The following is a 7,409-nucleotide window of genomic DNA, read 5'->3' as shown; positions in this document are numbered from 1 at the left end:
AGTTATACTTAATCAGACAGTTTTGAGTTAGCTTACAAACAGTACTTTCTATTTGTTTTGTATCTGTCAAGTGTTAAATTGCAGACAAAGCAAAATTAGATGTGTGCATCTCTCACTTTTCAAAATTATTGAACAACTTGTATAATTAAAAACTGGCGAAAACTATACAGTGTGCCCCAAGGATAAATTGTTGTGGTAAGCTTCTCACCATGAGCATCAGCATTTATTGTAGTCTGAATAGTATAAGATTGAAAACGCATTTGTTTTCCTCAATGTCTTCATATATACCTTGTGAACATGAAAATAGCGTTCAGCATTTTATGCTGCCTGCCATAAAGCTTACTGAATAAACCATATTTCGACCTCTAATGCTCATTGCCAACGCTACAAGAAAACAACCTTTCAAAAGTGATTCTGGCTTACATATTTTCAGCGGCCTAGCATTCTTTGAGAAATACTTGTTTCTGACAACAACCATCCTCACTAAGCCCTATGACATCCCATTTCATACCCTCTAGTTCCTCTAACAGCACTGCTAAACTAGCATCACTAGCTAGGGTTCTAGCGTTAAACGTTGCCAGGGTCAGTTTCCAATGGCGGCCTGTCCAGTAGTATTGCATCGTACCTGTACTCACCTAAGGGGCTGAAACGTGGAGGCTAACCAAGAGGGTTCTACTTAAGTTGAGGACAACTCAGAGGGCTATGGAACGAAAAATGGTAGGGGTAACATTAAGAAACAGGAAGCGCGCAGAGTGGGTCAGAAAAATAACTCAAGTTACTGACATTCTAGTAGAAATTAAGAAGAAGAAATGGGCATAGGCAGGACATGCAGTGCGAAGAGAGGATAACCGATGGTCACTCAGGGTAACAAACTAGATTCCAAGGGAAGGAAAGTGTAGCAGGGGGCAGCAGAAAGTTAGGTGGGCGAGGGCTCAAGTGGATACAGCTAGCACAGAACCGGGTTAATTAGAGAAATATGGAAGAGACCTTCGCCCTGCAGTGGGTATAGTCAGGCTGATAACCATGATAATTATTCCTGTTCTGAAAACCCGAAACATATTTTTCTTTTTAACTATACTCGTATACATACCTCTTTTAAAGCGGGTAAGTAGAACTACATGCTACAGTGTCATTGCCTTGTTTGAAGACAGCATAAAGCTGCTTTGAACAATGCTGTTACTGTTTACATACTCGGCATATGGCTTGGTGGATTTTTTTGCTTTCATATTCCATATGCCAACCATTATTTATCTTTGGGATATTACACTGGGAGTTACGAAGTTTCTTGGGACAGGCTTATTTCCTTACTTTTTCTTTTATCAGCTCATATGGCACATGCATCAGCAATCTCGTTGCAGCTAATCCCAAAATGAATCCTATGGCTACAAAAGATTTTATGTGGCTGTTGCATCATTTAAAATGTCCCTATGGAAAGTGTTAGAGGGTTTTGCTGGAATGTAGTGCTCAAATTAAGTGCACTCTCAGAGAGCCTCTGTATGAATTGTACTGTTTTTGAGACTTCTGATGAGGGTCAGCATAACATTCACAAGGAGAAAGAGAACGGCAGTACATGCAGTGTTGTTTTCCCTAATTCCATATTATGTGCCACTTCCACTTATATGCAGCTAGCTCAAGCATATGGAGCTTGTTTCACGATGTGGAAACGCCACTACAGCACATACCTTTGATCCTCTGCACTTGGAGCTATTGCTAAGGCCCGCAATTCTGCACATTGTGCCATAGTGTATATATCTTTATTTTTCCTCTTTTCTCCCTATCGCTCACCTCTTTGATTTCCTCTTCTGCTTCCTCACTACCCATTTATTTCTGCCGTCCCAATTCAGGTGCTTCAGATATCAGATAGCAGATACCGGGGCTGACAAACACCTTTTCCTTCCTTTTGGATATATAATAAACTAATTACATACTACTGCTACTGCACATGTGCTAGAAAATTGCTTTTCCAGCCGTAATAGGTACCTCTGACAAAATTTGCATTGCATTCATTTTCATAGCAGAGGCTGACTACTGTTCTCCCTGGAAGCGAATGTCATGTCTGTATACATGAGCAAGGCGCAAGCTGAGTAGCTGGGCTTTCATTTTTCTTTCGATCGCGATGCCCCAGTTTTCTCGTCGCGGCGCTGCTATCATTTCCTAGCACAATCGAGCGCCGACCCCTTGATTTGTGTCAAATGCGCATAAGCACCACCACATCGCGGTGCTGCAGCGTAGCTTGGAGATGCGAAATTGCGTGGAATTCGTGCAACGCGTACACATGAAACCTGCGGCAACGGCTGCGTGAGCGAAGGCTCTTCGGCTTACTTTCACCCGCGCTGTATTAAACTCTATATAAGAGATTTTGCGAGAAAACAAAGCTGTGTGCTGGGGCTTCGCTCACAGCGTGCATAGACATCGCGGCGGCGGCGGCGGCATACCTGTTGACTTAGCTATGACGTATAATCTTTTATAAATGAAGCTATTTGTTCTCTTTGAAGATAAAAACGTCTTCCGAGGCCAGTCCTCGCGGATGAACGGTCGTTGAATGCGGGCGGCGCGCGATTATACAAGCACGCTGTACACGGCGATGTGCGAATCGTAGGCACTGCCGCTGTCGTTTGCGTGGCTGCACACCCGCCACGCACAACCGGCCAATGCAGACATCAACCTGCTTAGTTTGTGGGAAGGCAGATGAGGCGTGAAAAACCAGTGAGGTCCTCGTCGCGATCGCGGCTTCCGATGTAGCATCCGATGTACATTCGAATATAGCCTGCACGCTCGCTTGCGGGGAATAAGGCGAGCAGCATAACTGGTATATTTGTCGAATGTACGTGGCTTTAGGACATTCTACTACGTGCACTTTAATGCTCAAGAATCGACTCGATACGTCGGACATATCTTATACTTCGTTCTACCACACCGCCATATGGTGCGCTATGCACGAGATGAGCCAGCCAAGTTGGTCGCCATTCATTACCGCCCACCTTGACCACCTTGACACCAAGACTGCCCCACGATGGCCCCACCGTAGGGAACCATAACCACCGTATCCACCACAGAAGCAAGATCACACACCATGCACACCGTTTGCTACCATCGCCAGCATGGCGCCACGAATTCAGTCGGGTTTTTGGTGGTTAGGGTGGAAAATGGTGGCCAAGGTTATTTTTCGGTGGTCATGATGTGGGCAGTATGGTGGTCGAGATTGACCACCATAAAGCATGCCCTTCATGGACACGAAAAAAACACCATGGCCACCGTTTTTCCACTCTAAATACCATAAACCCACCACAAAACGATGGTGGTTTTATGGTAATCTACGGTGGGATTTTCGATAGGGTATATATATACAGAGAGAGAGAGATGTCTTTGGATAGTGCTCATTTCGGTGTTCAGCGATGTGCTTCTGGTATGCTCGAGCATGTTTTTCCTCGTCGCTAGCGAAATGATACGTTCTTCCTCTCAATGTTGCGTTGTAGGCCCTTATTCAGTCGCAGATATACAAGTACACCAAAGATATGACTAGCAGCGATTGTTGCATGTAATGAAGGCTTACACTCGCTGTTAAGAACGAGAAAGAAGCCATGCAATGCACGCATATTCTTGTCAGCTAGGGTAAACTTCGATTGACTCATATCTTTAAGGTATATCGGGAAAAACTATCTCACATGTGCAGAAATTTAATCTACACTGCTAATGTTTTCGCGATTACTAATTCACTGTCAATATGTTGCTTACCCCTAACTACCAACCAGGCGCCTCCACACATGCAAGGACCCCACTGACTTCACTGCTAATTTCCCATTTCTACACCGTTCAAGAGAAGCGCCTTCTCCGCACTATTTAATGTGCACCGCGCCCAGGCACCATGTGCAAGCCCCTTCGAGTTTAAGTCTCCATCCATTCGAATGGAATCCTGCTTTGCAGTTGTATTGCAGCATTGATTAGATTAAGTGTAGTCACAGGTGCCTGGTATGACAGTTCGGAGTGTTGATGGCGTGGTAGCAATTGTTCTTTCATACACTCCGCCTAAACTGAAGCTGACAAATTGTGTCCGATGACCACAGTGAGCTACCCACCCGATGCGGGTGTGTTATGGAGTAAGTTGCCGCTGTGACTGTGGGAGCTTGCCCTGAAATTGATTCAAAATAACCACAGCAAAATTAAGATGTTGCGTCGATCTGCGTACGTCAACGACGGCCGCGGAGCAGACGTCTGGCGCACACTTCTTGTCCCGATCCCATAAAAATAAAATTTGGTCTGCACCACTTCCATATTACGGGCCATTCCACGGTAGCGATTCCTCTCACTTTGCAGGTAATTTCTATCAGCTTGGAAATGGGCGCTTCCTTGAAATGTTTTGCTATCCATTTTGATTGAGCTGCATCGATACGTCCTGATTCTGCTCCGAAGAGGATATACTCTTCCCGGAAGGTTTGAACCGGACAGGGTGTGTCCGGTGTGTGAGCTTCATGCTGAAATGGTCCGTCCCGTTTGAGCTCAAAACCAGACATGCTCTCCGCTTTTACAAGCATGCTGAACATGGTTCATCAGTTATGAGCTCCAACGTGGACCGGTATTTCTGATTTCAGATCCACCACACAATGACCGCCTCATTAGACCTACATACTGGTCGTAGTTCGTTCAGTATGAACTTCATTCCGGACTAGCCTGTCTGATTTTTGCTTTATACCGGTCCGGTATCCACCTGCTTAAGCATTACACCGGTCGTGTCACAACAGTTACAAATTTGTGCTTTATGTCACAGGTCAGGTAAAAATCGGTCAGGCGCGGTACGCTATTTTTCAAACGGGCAGACCGAGAAGTTGCAGTATTGTGCCTTCTCCTCACTCATTACATGAGCACCCTGCATTTTGCTTTCCTTTATCAATGCGGCCAAACCTGTGTCTTACGGCTCACTAACCCAGCGCACTAGACAGTGATAAAACATGTAAGGTTTTTTTAATAAATGACGGTCCACTTCGCGGCGGCGCATTAAAGCGGAGAAACAGATTATGTATTCCCCACACCTTTCTTTAAAGTATGTGGCAGTTCGCGAACCTAACAGGTTCGCAAAGTCCTCTGAACAAGCCAAGCGAGGCTCTCAGAGATGAATACCTTAAGCTGAGAAAGGTGCCCTACATACTGTTGTCTATAACGACGACTCTTTATTTTGTTGAGATATAGCGCAGTTCATCACTCTGGTCAGGAGCTCTATGAGCGAGCTGACATGCTTTGGACGGCAGCGTTTTGCAAAAGCTACGTCCGTGGATGGGCTCCCACAGCAATGCCAATTTTTCAAGCACGAGGCTTAAATCCTTGTTCCGTAGGTCGCAGCACTGCCATCACTTTTGCCAATTTATATTTTATGACAATCGTATTTTTCTTTGGAGATTGTTTTTCCACGGTTTTCTTCCCTATCACGTTTGAAAACTCCCCCGACGTTATTATGCAAAATAAAGAGAATTACAGACTATTATTCGGTAGTCGGTGTGAAGTAGTAGTAATAGCTCTCGGATGGGGATCAAATGGACGGCGGATTGACATCAGCCGGTGACACGATTTTATGTCTTCCAAAATGAACATTATGCGGTCACATCCTGCCGCCCAAATCATATGACGTTATCTGCTCATGCCATGCCACTCATTAGACAATCATTGAGTTAAGAATAAAATATAAATATGCGATTTCATCACAAATCTGCCCTCTATAAAAGGCGTTTAAGACGAAGTTTTGTCATGGTAGCTATTAGGCGCGCGTATTATTAAGCTATTTTATTTCTTTCTTCAAGCCAAAAGATCACAAAACTGCGTAGAACTACGCACGAGCCTAAAAAAAATTGATTGCTGCATTGAAAATTCCTCCACAATTTATATTACATAATTACGAGGACATAAACTTAGCAATCTTCTACCCTTAGCCTCTTCATGCTCTAACATTTCTCTGTGCACCTTTTCTGCATTCATGAATATCTTGCTGCTCACTGTCACCTCACGCATGCTAGCGAGTTTCTTAGATATGCCAGCATAAATAAAATTTGCCGTTTTACGTTTTCTACTAATGTAATATGCTGTTGGCTGAAGGCGTTACTTTACCAGGTAACTTCTGACCTCTAAGGCAAGGTTCGAAAGGGCAGTCTGTCAATCGAACGACGTTAAGTGGGCTTTACTGATAATTGCATAGGTGCCTTGACAATCCCATGAGATTTAATAAAAGGCAGCTCTCTAATCTTCTATTTGTGCTTTGTATATCTCGAATTTTTCTTACAAGTCTTGGAAAAGTCTTATTACTTGCAACTAAGCGTTACACAATCAGAAGCTCACGTTGTATTGTTAAAATACGCGTGTGGTCTTGATAGGAGAATCTGAGGGATCCATGAAGGAAAGAAGCCAACAGTCGGCGAGGCCAAGGAAAGCACTGAGAATTCTACTTTGTCTTTTTTATATTTTTAATTGATAATGACATAAATTAGTAATGTTAGGGGAAAGATAAAAAAAGAACAAAGTAGAAGGAAAAACAATGCGCCGATGGTGGGAACCGAACCCACGACCTCCGAATATTGCGTCCGAAGCTCTTCTAACTGAGCTACATCGGCCGCTGTCCCCCCTGCTACTTTCTTGGGTATTAATGTTGTCTGTATACGAACCTTGAGAGTGTTCCCAGCGCCATCCTCAAGTATAGCGATGGACGTGGAACGCCCTGTGTTATCGCCAGCGACACGTAGAACGTGATCAAGAGCGAGGGCGAAAGCTGTGCTAGAACCCTCTAACGCTACCTACGGCTTTAAGACTGCCACAACCGAGACCCCCGTAAGCTACAAGCAGATAAATGAAGGGGAAATGAGGGTGCTCGGTATAATACATGAACGAAAGAAGCCAACAGTCGGCGAAGCCAAGGAAAGCATTGGGGATTGTACTTTGTCTTTTTTTTAATTTTTACTTGATAATCACATGAATTAGTAATGTAATGTGTTTAGGGGAACACATTACATTACTAATTAATGTAATTATCAAGTAAAAATTAAAGAACAAAAGACAAAGTACAATCCCCAATGCTTTCTTTGTCCTCGCCGACTGTTGGCTTCTTTCCTTCATGTATTATAACGAGCACCCTCATTTCCCCTTCATCTCTGCGTGGGGTCCAGGCAGAAGAATTCCCGGGCTGCGCTGTATGCGCTTGGCATGCGCAAGCTGCGTGACCCAACCCACTCAGAAATCACAGGACGTACCCCAGGAACGGAAAGGGAAATTCCGTGCCATTCCCCTCCCAAGGAACACGCAACACAAGAGCAATCCATGAGGCGCCACGCAGGCCTCGACACTATAAGATGAACAGACTGCCCAAGGGCGAGGAACTCTTCATGGATGCAGGACGTCGCAGCGCCAGAACAGCACCACAGCAGCAGTCACTC

Source organism: Amblyomma maculatum, chromosome 11 (assembly GCF_055883805.1).
Source record: "Amblyomma maculatum isolate TAMU_Amacu chromosome 11, ASM5588380v1, whole genome shotgun sequence".
Lineage (NCBI taxonomy): Eukaryota > Metazoa > Arthropoda > Arachnida > Ixodida > Ixodidae > Amblyomma > Amblyomma maculatum.
Note: the sequence above shows the minus strand (reverse complement) of the source record.